Source organism: Phyllobates terribilis, unplaced genomic scaffold, assembly GCF_046119375.1.
Source record: "Phyllobates terribilis strain yellow unplaced genomic scaffold, ASM4611937v1 Scaffold_10__3_contigs__length_209671492, whole genome shotgun sequence".
Lineage (NCBI taxonomy): Eukaryota > Metazoa > Chordata > Amphibia > Anura > Dendrobatidae > Phyllobates > Phyllobates terribilis.
The window spans coordinates 148,313,797-148,327,826 of NW_027362770.1; the positions used below are offsets into that span (position 1 = coordinate 148,313,797).

The 14,030-nt window shown below is 51.6% G+C and overlaps 1 pseudogene; it reads left to right on the forward strand.

The window, feature by feature from the left end:
- LOC141164059 (DNA-directed RNA polymerase III subunit RPC2-like) overlaps window positions 1-14,030 on the forward strand; it is a 338,189-nt pseudogene that overhangs the window by 229,679 nt on the left and 94,480 nt on the right.

A 14,030-nucleotide genomic window follows, 5' to 3' on the forward strand; every position in this document is an offset into this window, starting at 1 on the left:
GTCCTCTGGAGGTCATCAGTCAGATCAACCCGGTGGCCTATAAATTAAAACTCCCGGCCAACTTACGGATCCCTAACTCCTTCCATGTATCTCTCCTCAAACCTGTGGTACTTAACTCTTTTTCCAAGTCTACAGGTACGCCTCCTGCTCCGGTTTCTGCTGAGGACGAGTTTGAGGTAGAGAACATTCTTGCCACCAAAAGGGTAAGAGGAAAGACCTTTTTTCTAGTAGATTGGAGGGGGTTTGGTCCTGAGGAGAGAACGTGGGAGCCCCGGGAGAACATCCATGCCCCTCTTATCCTAGCTAAATTTCTGTCTGGCCTAAAAAAGGGGGGGCCTAAAGGGGGGGTACTGTAGCGCCGGCGTCCCTGCCCTCTGCTAGGCAGGGACGCTGTTCCCCTCACCTCCCTGCTCCGTGCCCGGCGTCCTCCTCCCGCTCTGCTGGCAGCGCGCGCTCCTTCCCGGCCACTGTGCTTAGGGCGCGCGCTCTCCCTCCCTCTTAAAGGGGCCGCGCGCGCCATCCTAAGGAGTCCCCGGCCAATGGCCGGAGGACTTCACCATATATAAGGCACCTCCTCCAAAATGGAGGTGCCAGAGCAATGTTGTTGCACTGTTCACTACTCTGCTTCAGCCCTCAGGTCCCGTTGCCAGTTACCTGCCAGTTACCTGCCAGATTCCTGCCTGATTATCTGCTACCTGCCTGCTAGTCTGAGGTCCGACGGTCTGCCTTACTACTCCTGTCAGTCTGTCTAAGGACCAGCCTGCCCGCTCACCTGGGAGCGCACATCAGCCACCTGCCTGCTTGCCTGAGGTCCGACGGTCTGCCTTCCAACTCCTGTCAGTCTGTCTAAGGACCAGCTTGCCCACTCACCTGGGAGCACACACCTGCTACCTGCATGCTAGTCTACCTGGAGGCTCCGCCGTCACGTGCTGTGACCACCTGCCTGTCCAGTGACTCCTGCTCGCTCACCTGGGAGCGCTCATCTGCTGCCTGTCTGCTAGCCTACCTGCAGGCTCTGCCGTCACGTGCTGTGACCACCCGCCTGTCCAGAGACTTCTGCCCGCTCACCTGGGAGCGCTCATCTGCCGCCTGTCTGTTGGTCTTCCTGGAGGCTCCGCCGTCACATGCTGTGACCACCCGTTCATCCAGAGACTCTCGCTTGCTCACCTGGGAGCTCACGTCTATCATCAGCCGCCACAGGTCGTACCAATCCTTTACCTAGGGACTGCCCCGGTCACTTGCCGTGACCACCTGCCCGTTCATCCAGAGACTGCCCCGGTCACTTGCCGTGACCATCTGCCCGTTCATCCAGAGACTGCCCCGGTCACTTGCCGTGACCATCTGCCCGTTCATTCAGAGACTGCCCCGGTCACTTGCCGTGACCATCAGCCCGTTCATCCAGAGACTGCCCCGGTCACTTGCCGTGATCTCCAGCCCGTTCACTCAGAGACTGTCCCGGTCACCTGCTGTGACCTCCTGCCCGTCTTCCCTGGTTGCCACCCGCTCCCTTACAAGGACTGCCCCCTTGTATAGTAGCTCAGAGGTTCCGCCTCCCAGACCCGTTACACCCACTACCACTTACCACCAGGAGGCGGCACCCTTGTCGGCAGGGCCTGTGGGAGCTGATGCGCAGGCTTTGAACAATGACCCGGCTCCAGACCTGCACCATCAGGTCCAAGAGCTAGCTAAAAGCGTTGCCGCGCTAACCCGAACTGTGCAGTCTTTACAGGTTTCCACTCCAGGGAAGATCCAGCTGGCATCCGGACCGGAGGACATCCCGTGGCGTCGACCAAGGAGGACCCCACCGGCCAGAGGAAGACCCAGCGACCGATACAACGAGGACGGACAACCCATCTGCCGCCGCTGCAATCAACCCGGACATATGGCAAGGTACTGTCCTTTAAACTGGCACAACCTGGGGTAGAGGGCCAAACCCCAGGAAAAGATCATCAGGCCCATCGAACTGGCGCGACAAATATGTGGGAGGACGTCCAGTCTTGCCCGTGGTACTGGATGGCATCCCCATGAGTGCCCTACTGGACACCGGGTCACAGGTTACCACTATCCCGTACGTGCTCTTCAAGCAGTACTGGAATGACTCGGATATCACCCGCTACCCTGACGACGACTTGAGTATCATCGCCAGCAATGGTCAGCCCGTGCCACAGATTGGATTTAAAGAGGTGACCATTAAAATCGGTAGAGTCGAATTGGCGGCACAGGGACTGATCATTGTAGACATTGACAAGCGCGAGAGTCACCCAAAGATAACTCTAGGAACTAATGTAATTGAAAATTGTCTTGCAGAGGTGATTTTCCTTTTACAGCAGGTTGCCAAGAACGCCAGCTCCGGCCAGCAGCGAGTGCTCCAGAAAGAGATCCGGGCACTGATGCGACGGCAACAGATAGAACTCTCCGGTGGTGAGATTGGTAGCGTAAGAATGTGTGACCCTTTTCCTATTGCCATGCCCCCAAAAAGTGAAATGATGATTTGGTGCCGGGCAGCTATTGGTCTGAGAGGTAGAGATTACCAGGCAAAGGTAGAACCAGTTTACTCAGACAGTAGGCCCACCATTTTGACAGCACGGGGGGTGGTCAATGTACGCCATGGGAGGGTGCCCGTTCGCATAATAAATATCGGGAAGAGGGAAGTGTACCTGCCCCGGTATGCCATGCTAGCCAAATTGTATACCATCAATCAAAATTCCATACAGTCCGTAGAACCCTTGCCTCCATCTTCCCCGGAGGAAAGTAACGGCTCTAAGGAAACAATGGAGGACTGGTGTCAGCAACTACATTTGGGTACTGACTCCACTCCCTCACACCAGAGACAGGGAGTCTATCGGGTGGTTCAAGAGTACGAGAGAGTGTTTAGTAAACACCCGTTAGACTTCGGGCGAGTCAAGGGGGTAGAACACCACATCCCCACGGGAGACCATCTTCCCATAAAAGAGAGGTATCGACCCGTACCCCCTGCACACTACCAACACGCCAAGGGGATGCTTAGGGACATGAAGGAGGCTGGGGTGATCAGGGATAGCTGTAGCCCCTGGGCAGCTCCACTAGTCTTAGTCAAAAAGAAAGACAACACCATGAGGATGTGTGTAGATTACCGGAAAATCAACCGTATCACACACAAGGATGCGTACCCCTTACCAAGGATAGAGGAGTCTTTGGCTGCTTTAAGATCTGCTAACTTCTTCTCTACCTTGGATCTCACTAGCGGGTACTGGCAGGTTCCTGTAGCAGAGGCGGACCGGGAGAAGACCGCATTCACCACCCCGATGGGACTTAGCGAGTTTACCTGCATGCCGTTCGGACTCTGTAACGCACCAGGAACCTTTCAACGATTAATGGAGTGCTGTCTGGGCCACAGAAACTTCGAGACGGTCCTGTTGTACCTGGACGATGTCATCGTATATTCCAAGACTTATGAGGACCACCTGAAACACCTGGCGGAAGTGTTCGAAGCTCTGGCGAACTACGGCCTAAAGGTAAAACCCTCCAAGTGTCACCTCCTAAAACCAAAGGTGCAGTACCTGGGACACGTGGTGAGCGCTGACGGAGTGGCTCCCGACCCTGATAAGATCACCGCAATTAAGGAATGGCCAAGTCCCTCCAGTGTAAAGGAAGTGCGGCAGTTCCTCGGATTGGTAGGCTATTACCGCAGATTCATCCCCGGTTTCACCAAAAAGGCAGCTCCTATGCAGGACCTCCTGATAGGCCAGTCCCGGAAGGCCAAGAACCAGAAGCCGCCCTTCAAATGGGAGAAGTTAGAAGAAGAGTCCTTCCGCCAGCTGAAGATGGCCCTCACGGGGGATGAAATCCTGGCGTACCCTGATTACAGCCAGCCCTTTATCCTCTACACCGACGCAAGTAACATCGGGCTAGGAGCCGTACTGTCCCAGATCCAGCAGGGGAAAGAACGAGTAATCGCTTACGCCAGTCGAAAACTGCGACCCACCGAAAGAAACCCTGAGAATTACAGCTCATTTAAGCTAGAGTTCCTGGCAGTGGTGTGGGCAGTCACCGAACGCTTTAAGCACTACCTCGCTTCTTCCCGGTTCACCGTGTACACGGATAACAACCCGTTGACACACCTGGACACGGCAAGACTCGGTGCCCTAGAGCAGAGATGGATGGCCCGTCTGTCCAATTACGAGTTCACAATCAAATACCGGGCAGGACGCTCCAATACCAACGCGGACGCCCTGTCCAGGATGCCAAACCTACCGGACGTAGGAGAAGATCCAGAGGGATTGGAAGAAGTCGAACTCCCCGCGTTCCACCGTCATGGGACTATCCAGTATTCCCATCGGGTAAGGAGTAAGCAAGCCGCTACGTTTAACCCCTTGCCTCACTACAACTGGGAGGAAACGCAAGACAGTGACCCTGCCGTCCGACTGGTGAAGGAGATGCTCACTCAGCCAGATGCCCGCCTTGACCCAGACGCTCCGGAGGAAGCCAAACAACTGTGGGCTGAGAAGAGTCGACTGTTCCTTTACAAGGGGAAGTTGTGCCGCAGAATGGTTAACTCCCGGACGCATGAACTAATCTGGCAAGTAGTGGTGCCACGAAGAGACGCAGCCATGGTGATGGAGGCATACCACGACGGGGCTGGACACTTCGGATGGAAGAAGCTGGAGTTCCTGCTGCGCGGGCGGTTCCACTGGGTAGGCATGAGGGGAACCATCGAGAGGTGGTGCAGAGACTGTGGCCCGTGCAACCTAAGAAGGAAGGACCGTGCCAGCCAGAAGACCCCCCTTCAGTCCATTGTCACCAAGCAGCCGTTGGAACTGGTAGCCTTGGATCATGTAAAACTGACCCCAAGCAGAAGTGGCTACGTCTACGCGTTAACCATTGTGGATCATTACTCCCGGTTCTTGGTTGTCGTCCCCGTTAAGGACTTAACAGCTCAAACAGCAGCTAGAGCCTTCCAGCAGCACTTCTGCCGTCCACACGGGTACCCGGACCAAGTGCTGACGGACCAGGGACCTGCCTTTGAAGCGGAGGTCTTCCAGGAATTCTGCAATCTGTATGGCTGCCGGAATATAAGGACGACACCCTATCATCCGCAAACTAATGGACTTTGTGAGAAAATGAACCAGGTGGTAATGGATCTTCTGAAAACATTGCCCCTGGAAGAACGCAGTCTGTGGCCTGAGAAGCTGCCCGACCTGGTGGACCTATATAACTACATCCCTGTAGGTTCCACCAACTGTACCCCGGCTTACCTAATGAGGGCAAGGCCTGGTAAGCTACCTGTTGACCTGGAGATGGGAGTCCTGACACCCGAGGACACTTCACCGGAAACAGACTGGGACACAGAGAGGCAGCAGCAGTACCGGAAAGTACAGGAGAGCGTGGAGCGAAGTCTCTGTCTCGCTAGGGAAAGACAAGAGAAAAATTACAACCAGTATGCTCCCGCTGTTCCCCTGGTACCCGGAGAGCAGGTCTTGAAGAGGAAGAGACGGCTCCACAAGTTGGACGACCAGTGGGAGAAGGACCCGTACACCGTACTGCCCTCAAGCCACGACTACCCAAAGGTTTGTACCATCAGTAAAGACGGAGGGGAAACCACAGCCATTGTATCCCGGGATCACCTGAAGAAGTGTCCCGAACAGCTACGGAACCCAGAAGGAGAGCAAGAAGACCCTCGACCCGTAGAGGAAAGGGAAGATATGGTTAGTACTGTGCTCGGAGACTTCCCTCGATCCTGGACTCAAGTCAATGGTGCAGTTGTGGTACCCGTCCTCACGTTCCTCCAACCAGCATCCCAAGTGCCTACGGAGCAACAGGTAGAGCTGGAAGAGCAGCCGGTCCAGGAGGCAGCAGACTCCACACAAGCAGAACAGGAGGATCAACCCTCTGCTCATAGTGAGCCTGCCGTACCCCTAGTGAGCCAAAGAGCCCGTAGACAGCTGCCCAGTTTACCCTTGACAGCTCCTACACCCTGTAGTTCAGGGCCAGACAGTCAACTCCGTAGGTCCACTAGGGCCCCTAGAGGCCAGTTACCCGCACGTTGGAGGATTTGAAGTGTTTAAATTGTTTTATTTGTGGTCACCTGTCTGTTACTTGTAAATAATTATGTGTTTCTAGTTATTTTTAGGAGTCCTTGGTGGATTTACCGGGAATCCTTGTACAATTGGTTGGAGCGTAACCCAGGAATGGACTAAAAGACTGTTAAGGACTCGGGGCAGGACAGACCCCTACCTGGTTACGTCTCCCTGTTTTGGTGAAATGGACACCTTTGTTTTCTTCAAAGACTGCACCCGGTTGCGGACACGCCGTAACCATCTTTATGTGTTTTTCTTATTGTATTATTATTGTTTATACCTTGTTATGTTTTTCTAAAAATATGTTTAGTCCCGGAGTACTAAATTTCACTAGGGGGGAATGTGGCACCCCAGGGGTCTGGTTTCCACAGTAACAGCAATGTTATGTTTGAGAGCAGGTGGGAGGTCTCTTGGTCAGGGATCCTGTGCATGCCACACCTCCTGCCCAGTCCTGGGAGGGGAAGAACTTCCCCTATATAAACCTAGGGCTGAGGCAGGGTTAGAGAGTAGAGAAGAAGTAGAGACAGAGAAGAGAAGCAGATCTAGAAAAAGAACATCAGGAGCTCTGTGGGAGCAGTGCTATAAGGAGTCAGGGGCTGGCAGCTGCAGAGCTCGCCCTGACTGAGAAGCTATCACCGGACCCGGAGTCCGAGGCTGTGGGGACTAATCTTTACCCAGCAGCAGAAACCGCCCGGCAGGGGATTTCAGGTCCTCTGGCCAAGAAACCCGAAGGCACGGTCACACGCGTGGGACCAGCACCGCCGTCGTGGAGCGGACGCCACTAGAAGGCCCCGAGTCACCGGCCATACGGGTGAGCACCACACGGTACACTCAGGGACGTGGGCTACTTATACCCGCCTCTAGCAAGGTAGCCAGAAGAGTACAGTCAGTTTGGAAGGCCTACAACTCCGCCTGGCCAGGGGAGATCCCATCTGCTCAAGGACTGACCAGGCCCCGATCGCTAGCCAGTACTCCGGGAGGGTCTATCTTTATCACCAGTAAAGACCCTGAATTACACCGCATCGTCTCTGAGTGATTCCTGCTACCCCCATCATCCACGTCGGCTGCCCTGAGGCCATACCCCTCCCGTTGGGGGTGATACTATCACGCTGCACAATCCTACCACCGGCCTCAGCGGTCTGCCCTGCAGCGGCAGCTCCTTCGCTGCATTCAACGAATGGCGTAGTCGTCCAACATCTACCGCTAATACATCGCCGCTCAGTTTGACTCCCTGGGCACGGACCGGGTCACCGCCACGAGACTACAACCCTCAACAGATCCGGCTCCGGGTAAGCTCCCGTGCGCGCGATGCCGCGCGACGAAGGCCCAGGGGTGCGTCAAATGCGCGATTCACCTGCGGCTGTCAACAAGTTAAATGCCGCTGTCAGTCTCTGACAGCGGCATTTAACACGCGCTGGCCGGAAGCGCGTCCTCATCGGCGCCCCTGTCACTTGGTCGTGGTCATTGTACATCTCCTATGAACGCCGGCCTGTGGCTGGCGTTCATAGGAAAACATGATTTATCCTACATAAAGCCCTGCTATGTGTAGTACAGCTTCAAGTCTGCTAAGGGGACTTTTGAGGACAGTAAAAAAAAAAATAAATTCAAATCTCCCCCTTTTCACCCATTCAAAATAAAACAATAAAAAAAACACATTTTGTATAGCTGCATTCATAAATGTCCATTCTATCAAAATATAAAATAGATTAATCTGATCGGTAAATGCTGTAACGAGAAGAAAAAAATTGAAACTCCAGAATTACTTTTTTTTGTGCCGCCTCAACATTGCATTAAAATGCAATAACGGGCGATCAAAACATCTTATCTATCCCAAAATGTTCTCAATAAAAATGTCACCTCAGGGCGCAAAAAATAAGCCCCAGCTCTCGAAAAATGGAGACGCTACGGATCTAGGAAAACTTTGGATTTTTTTTTCACCACTTAAATAAAAAAGAACCTATACATGTTTGATATCTACGTATTCGTAATGACCTGGAGAATCCTAATGGCAGGTCAGGTTTTGCATTTAGTGAACATGATAAATAAAAAAATAAAAACAATTGTGGAATTGCACTTTTTTAACACAATATGTAAAAATCAATGGTGTCATTCAAAAGTACAACTCGTCCCGCAAAAAACAAGCCTTCATACGGCCATATTTAGGGAAAAATTAAAAAAGTTATGGCTCTGGGAAGAAGGGGAGCAAGAAACGAAAATGGAATATCGCCTGGGGATGAGGGAGTTAGTCTAGAGTTTGTCTGATCAATGCCATACTATCGGATGGTCATATGTAAATTTTACTTAGTTATCCCCACCATGAGCATTTATGGCAAATCAATGCAAAGTGGCCACGGCAACTAGGCGAAGAATGGAAAGGAGGCTAAACTTATGCCTAAATCCATTCACTTCTATGGAAGGAACAGTATTGACACCCCTCTTAGGACCCTCGTCCTTCCAATAAATGGAAGAACCGGAATTGGAACCCTGATAAATCAAACATTACTCACTTCCAGCAATCTCCTGTCCCTCTTATTCCTTATCCAGTCCTTACTGATCTTTACTTCTTGGCCCTGTCCTTGACCCACTGAAAAAGACAGGAAATGGCTGCTCAGCCAATCACAGACTGAGGAGGGTCCCTGCTGTGCCTGTGATTGGCTGAGCCTGCACTTCCTGTTCTTTTTTTTTGGGACCAAGAAATAGAGGAAAGTAGGATCTAATAGGGATCAGGATGGGACCTGGGAGGGAGAACGGATGAGAGTTGAGTATTACTACTTTTTCTTTCTTTTTTTTTCTTTAAGCCAGTCTGAGCCCTTTAAAAAAAAAAAAAAAAATTTCAGTGGAAACCCCCTTTTAATTTGTTCATCCATTCTTGAATGACCTCACAGAGGGTCTCACCGCTAATGATAGGCATTGTAGTGCCCAGGGCTGTGGATTCGGAGTCGTGGAGTCAGTCGGAGCCTATTTTTGTGGAGTCGGTTTAAAATGGACCGACTCCTAAAATCTATATATATAATCGTCTTATCCCCTCTGTCTGTCTGTCTGTCTGTCTGTCTGTCTGTCTGTCTGTCCTGGAAATCCCGTGTCGCTCATTGGTCCGGCAGCGGCCAATCAGCGCCGCGGGATTTCTGAAAAAAGATGGCGGGCGTTAGCGGCTCATCTGCGGGACGGAGATGACCGGCGCGAGGCCGGTAGCAGCAGAAGGACCCCGATTGCCGGCGCCGCTGACCTCCATGCGGAAGGGAGGACCGGGGAGCGCCGCTGCTGGTCGGGATACTTCTGCTGCGAGCGGCCGCTCATCTCCCAGCTGCTCGCAGCGGAAGTACCTGCACAGGCAGCGGCGCTGACATCCATGCGGAAGGGAGGACCGGGGAGCGCTGCTGCGGGTCGAGATACTTCTGCTGCGAGCAGTCGCTCATCTGCCGGCTTCTCGCAGCGGAAGTAGCCGCACAGGCAGTGGCGCTCCCCGGTCCTCACCAACACAATTCCGCTCACCGGTCGTCATCAATACGATTCGCTGATTGATCGCGCTCTCCGCCCGCGACCAATCACCGATCTTGGCGCCACATTTAAACACTGCTGTGCTGATTGGTCGCGGACGCTACCCGCGACCAATCAGCGATTTTGGCGCCACATTTAAACACTGCTGTGCTGATTGGGCGCGGACGCCAGCCGCGACCAATCAGCGAGATTGGCGCCAAATTTAAACAACGCTCTGCTGATTGGTCGTGGACACCAGCTGACCGCGACCAATCAGCGAGATTGGCACCAAATGTAAACAACGCTCTGCTGATTGGTCGCGGCTGCCAGCCGCGAACAATCAGCGAGATTGGCGCCAAATTTAAACAACGCTCTGCTGATTGGTCGCGGACTCCAGCCGCGACCAATCAGCGAGATTGGTGCCAAATTTAAACAACGCTCTGCTGATTAGTCGCGACCGCCGGCCGTGACCAATCTGCGATATAGCCGCCAAATTTTAACACTGCTTTGGTGATTGGTCACGGTTGCCGGCCTCGAACAATCAGCGGTTTTGGCGCCAAATTTAAACACCGCTCTGCTGATTGCGCCCTGTCGGCCACATACATATTCTAGAATACCCGATGCATTTGAATCGGGCCACCATCTAGTATATAATAAATTGGGGACAGTAGTTCAATGCAGTTTGTGCGGAATATTTTTTCATAGGAATTTGGGAAAGTTATGAAATGTCCTATAAATGTCTGTCCTATTCCTGATCTAAGGGTCTAGACTTTCAGCTGAGATGAATCTGTGCTACAGTAAATTTATCACTTAAACATGAGCCATGTATGAGGGAGTCGTGGAGTCGGTGTCATGGAAATTGAGTAGTCGGAGGTTGGCTTACCGACGCCACAACCCTGGTAGTGCCCACGGGTCGTAACACGGACCCCAATTCGCCATTAAATACCCCCCAAATCGATTTCAGTTTTAACTGTAGCTCTGGCATTGTATCTTAAGAACCAGGTAGCTCTGGATGAACAGTCCAATTAACAGTGACATGGTGGGAAAGCCCAGAAAAGTCATTAAGATAATACGGTACCTAAATTTGGTAACTATACCAGTGATGAATGGTCGATTTTCCCAAATGTAATTTCTTGCTACAGAAAGTCTTCGGAATCTTCCAAACGCTAATGAAGATTTCTTTGGAGCAGTTTGTTCCCTTAGAGGGATCGCTCGACTGGAAAATGTAACGCTGCTGTAAAATGAAGGGTCCTATAGTAGCAGGGGGCACCTGGCAGAGGTCTATCGGTCCCGTACCATAACGGGCGCCTCATTGACAGCAGAGACAAGTATATTACGCTAAATAGAGAGGTTTTCTATCAATAGGAGCAGTCATCGGCTACAAGCCAAACTACACGCACAACGCATGTTACTTGCCAGCCCTCCACAATATGGCCGACCCTGAATTGCCGGGAGTCCTGATAGCCTCAGTACTGTCTGACAGCTGAGGTCCCCGGAGTCTTCTACAGAACGGATCTGGTGCCGGTGGCCCGTAGACATCTGGGAATAGGAGCTGCCAGTCTGTAGTTGGCCGCTGACTTCCCTGAAGGCCTCATATTTCTTTTTGCCAGATTCAATTATTTTTTTTTCTACATGTAGATTGTTGCTGGGGAGTAATTTTTCGTTTTTGTTGCCTTTTTGTGGTACAAAACTATAAAATCCACTCAAAACTGTAGTATGGGAAAAGGGCAACGCAGATTCCGGCTTTGGGTTTGGGACCAGTCGTACTCCATTAGGGATAGTAAGTTTTTTGTATGCTCTCTGTTGAGCAGCTTTAATGGTGTCCTATACTGAGCAGAACCTCCTTCCGGGTCTTCTGCACCCTCCAGTCATAGTTTCCCGGACCATTAGGAAGGGAACACATGGCATTATCTGATGCTGTGTGTTCCTCCTCTTACTGAAAGGGTTAAATGGCGGGAAAATTGCTTTCCCACTTTTTTTTTGCCTGGGTCACGTATCCAGGGTAAATGATAAAGTATGGGATTGGAGGTTTTGTCAGGCCATTCAGGGGTCCGTTGTAGGGCAGGTAGGTTTTTCTGCTTTGCTGACGGCCCCCTGATTGGCACGGACATTAGTGGAGGGGGGTGAGCGGGGTGATAAAAGAGCTGCAGCGCCGCAATATGGTTGTTTAAAGGTTATGGTTTTAATAATTAAATAAAGGCCGTGCCCAAATATTGTTATCCATCTAGTCAATGTTGTTGAGTACTTTTGTCTTTGCGCTGTTTAGATAAGGGATGATAGAATAATGTATAATGCCATGACTATACACATCTACGGCGCCTCCTCCTGTAGTCGTTCCTTTGTTCTCTGCATTGAAAAATGGCCTCCGCTGTCTCAGACTTTACAACGGAGAGCGTTGATGAGTGTATGATCACTAGAGTAAAATGTAATTCAATAAAATTAAATTTCGCTGACTCGTTCTTTAATATCCGTTTTTTTTGTTTTTTTGCAGACCTTACATTATTGTCAAAAAACAGAGACCGATGGTGACCAACAAGCACATCCTGGAACTGTCTCAGGGTTACAGGTTAGTTTGATATCACAAGATCACTGCCCCTTACTAATGTCATCTATGCCTTTTACTTTTGAAGAATGGAGACCATGATACGCTGCTGTTCATCCATAGATCAGAACAGACCGGACTCTAATACCAGTTTAACAGGTCCTTAAAACCCTGACCGTGCTCTGATCTGGAGACCCTGCTCCACCACCAGTTACCCCAGGTCCTCAGACCTGGTGGTTCAGGCTGTCCATGCTCTGATCTGGAGACCCTGCTCCACCACCAGTTAGCCCAGATCATCAGACCCGGCCGTTCAGGCTGACCATGCTCTGATCTGGAGAACCCCACTCCACCACCAGTTAGCCCAGGACATCAGACCCGACCGTTCAGGTTGACCGTGCTCTGATCTGGAGACCCTGCTCCACCACCAGTTAGCCCAGAGCATCAGACCCGGCCGTTCAGGCTGACCATGCTTTGATCTGGAGAGCCCGCTCCACCACCAGTTAGCCCAGGTCATCAGACCCGGCCGTTCTGTCTGTCCGTGCTCTGATCTGCAGAACCCTGCTCCACCACCAGTTAGCCCAGAGCATCAGACCCGGCCGTTCAGGTTGACCGTGCTCTGATCTGAAGACACCACTTCACCACCAGTTACCCCAGGTCCTCAGACCCGGCCGTTCAGGTTGACCATGCTCTCATGTGGAGAACTCTGCTCCAGCACCAGTTAGCCCAGATCATCAGACCCGACCGTTCAGGCAGACCATGCTCTCATATGGAGAACTCTGCTCCACCACCAGTTAACCCAGGTCATCAGACCCAACCCTTCAGGCTGACCATTAACTGATCTGGAGAACACGCTCCAACACCAGTTAGCCCAGGACATCAGACCCGACCGTTCAGGTTGACCGTGCTCTGATCTGAAGACACCACTCCACCACCAGTTACCCCAGGTCCTCAGACCCGGCCGTTCAGGTTGACCATGCTCTCATGTGGAGAACTCTGCTCCACCACCAGTTAGCCCACGTCATCAGAACCGGCCGTTCAGGCTGACCATGCTCTGCAGACCCCGATCCACCACCAGTTACCTCCGGTCACCAGACCCTGCTGTTCAGCCTCGTATTCCGATACAAGCACGGTCCATGTTTTCTCAACAGGTAAAACCGGCCTTACACCTGTATTGGCCCTTTTACACAGGCTGATCTACCATTGGCCCTTGTAAATATGGCAGTGATCAAATGCTCAGCTAATCTCCTCTTTTATGCAGCCCGAAAAATGATCACTGTCTGCAGAACATCTTCCTGCAACGTGCTGCCGACAATATGCAAACAGTACGGGGAAGGAACAATCGCGATAATGATCCAGTATAGTTAGCATTGGTCCATATACAAGCGCCAATTGACATGATAAATCGTCGATCAGCGCTTGTCAACGTCGACATACGCATAATGGGGTTGTCTCAACCTCACCGTATCTTCTATCATTGGAGGCCAAATGATGATCAGTTATTAGTGCTTGGCGAAAGTGGCAACCAGTGCTTTACTTACCCCACAGCGACCATTCTAATGATTGTCAGCTCATGCGGTATATTGAAGGGAATCTGTCAGTAGGTTCCTGCTATGTAATCTGAGAGCAGCATGATGTAGAGGCTGAGAGCCTGATTCCTGTGCTCTGTCACTTGCTGTTCTGCATGATTTTGATATTTTCTCTCCTGCAGATCTAGCAGAGCTCAAAATTCTGAACTGTGTATAACCCCACCCACACCACTGATTGGCAGCTTTCTGTGTACACTGTACATTATCTGCCAATCAGTGGTGGAGGCGGAGTTACACAGAGCAGGAGGACTAGGAGGCATGAGACACCTAGTCCTGGAGTGATAATCTCCTGCTGATAAAACACTGATTTTATTGATACTGCAAAACACAGCCTAGTAAGTGACACATCCCTAGAATCAGGCTCTCTGC